This window comes from Cajanus cajan, chromosome 8 (assembly GCF_000230855.2).
Source record: "Cajanus cajan strain Asha chromosome 8, NIPB_CcT2T_4, whole genome shotgun sequence".
Lineage (NCBI taxonomy): Eukaryota > Viridiplantae > Streptophyta > Magnoliopsida > Fabales > Fabaceae > Cajanus > Cajanus cajan.
In genome coordinates, this window is record NC_138524.1 from 45,921,965 (window position 1) to 45,924,464 (window position 2,500).

Genomic DNA, 2,500 nt, shown 5'->3' on the forward strand with positions numbered 1-2,500 from the left:
TCGGTCAGAAATTGAGTCACTCTCGGTCAGAAATTGAGCCAGCCTCGGTCATGATTTGAGTCACTCTCGGTCAGAAATTGAGTCACTCTCGGTCAGAAATTGAGTCACTCTCGGTCAGAAATTGAGCCAGCCTCGGTCATGATTTGAGTCACTCTCGGTCAGAAATTGAGCCAGCCTCGGTCATGATTTGAGTCAATCTCGGTCAGAAATTGAGCCAGCCTCGGTCATGATTTGAGTCACTCTCGGTCAGAAATTGAGCCAGGCTCGGTCAGAAATTGAGTCACTCTCGGTCAGAAATTGAGCCAGCCTCGGTCATGACTTGAGTCACTCTCGGTCAGAAATTGAGCCAGCCTCGGTCATGATTTGAGTCACTCTCGGTCAGAAATTGAGCCAGGCTCGGTCAGAAATTGAGTCACTCTCGGTCAGAAATTGAGCCAGCCTCGGTCATGACTTGAGTCACTCTCGGTCAGAAATTGAGCCAGCCTCGGTCATGATTTGAGTCACTCTCGGTCAGAAATTGAACCAGGCTCGGTCAGAAATTGAGTCACTCTCGGTCAGAAATTGAGCCAGCCTCGGTCATGATTTGAGTCACTCTCGGTCAGAAATTGAGCCAGCCTCGGTCATGATTTGAGTCACTCTCGGTGAGAAATTGAACCAGGCTCGGTCATTTTTTGAGTCACTCTCGGTCAGAAATTGAGCCAGTCTCGGTCATTTTTTGAGTCACTCTCGGTCAGAAATTGAGCCAGCCTCGGTCATGATTTGAGTCACTCTCGGTCAGAAATTGAGCCAGCCTCGGTCATTTTTTGAGTCACTCTCGGTCAGAAATTGAGTCACCCTCGGTCAGAAAATTTGGCTGGCTCGGTCAGAAATTGAGTCACGACCCACCAGAAATTGAGCCAAGGCTGGTCAGAAATTGAGTCACGACCCACCAGATTTGCACCACGACCCACCGTGACCGACCACTATGCACCAACTATGAACCATTCAAATTTTTTTTGAGCACTTCTTGGATCAAACATCTCTTCTAACATGCCTAAGTATGCTGGGAAGGTTTGGGGGTGAAAGACCTTCATCCTCCATTTTTACCAATTTTCCGATTTTACCATGTTTTGGTAAAAAAATCATTAAAATTCAATCCCTTGGAGGATGGCTGAGATTTTTGGTGGACAGGTCAGTTATATTATTATGTGGGTGCATGCAAAAAATCAGATCAAAATTCGATGCCTAGATACGTTTTTCTATTTTTCCGGATTTACGTATTTTCGTTTCTTAAAAAAATTATTAAAAAATATTCCCTTGGCAAAAAATTCTCTAATTTGGTGAGCACAAAGATATGATTTTTCTAAACAATACTGCAAAAAATCAGATCAAAATTCGATCTGTAGCTCCCAAAAATGGACTTATGTCTGCTCAGAAAAAGGGTATCTACTTGTACAAAATTCACTTTTGCATATTAGCCTATTATAGGGGGAGGGTGTGTCTCAGCAGAAACCCAGCGCACCTTGGCTGGTCTGGGCAAGCCACGGGGCCTTTCCCTCACACTCTGTGGGCATTTCTAAGCCTGCGTTGTGTTCTCCCGTGGCAAATTTTGAATCAAAATTTTTCTTCAATCAAACCGAAAATTTGACCGACTTCGGCCGAATTTTTTGAAAATTTTCGAAAAACTCCAGATTCGTTCTATCATCATTCTAACCCATATTTTGGCCTATCCAGCCTTCGTTTAGCCACATTTTAGCCATCTTGACCCACCCGAGGGACGGTTTATGCTCTTTTGAGCTAATTTTTGTTGGGTTTTCTCTTCATTTTTCATCCATCACCGAGTTTGCACCAAATATGCCTTACCCTATAACTCGTCCAGCCCATTTTCCCTTTGATCACCATTATTTCCCAAAATTGCACCAAATCTAGCCTAGTTTCTACCTTGCCTAACCTACCCGAGGGATGGTTTATGCTCTTACGAGCTAATTTTTGGTGGGTTTTCCCTTTGTTTACCATTACTGACCGAATTTGCACCAAATATGGCCTACCCTTTCACTTGTCCAGCCCATTTTCCCTCAGTTCATAATCCTTGCCCAAAATTGCACCAAATCTAGCATATTTTCTATCTCTCCCAACCCACCCGAGGGACGGTTTATGCTCTTTTGAGCTAATTTTTGGTGGGTTTTCCTTTTGTTTATCATCCTTGATCGAGTTTGCACCAAATATGCCTTACCCTATCTCTTTTCTAGCCTATTTTCCCTTTGATCATCATCCTTGCCCAAAATTGCACAAAACCTAGCCTACTTTCTTTGTTGCCCAACCCACCTGAGGGACGGTTTATGCTCTTACGAGCTAATTTTTTGTGGGTTTTCCCTTTGTTCACCATCCTTGCTTGAATTTGCACCAAATGTGGCCTACCCTTTCCCTTGTCCAGCCAAATATGGCCTTCCCTTTCTCTTTCCCAGCCAAATTTCCCTTTGTTCATCATCCTTGCCCAAAATTGCATCATACCTATCATAGT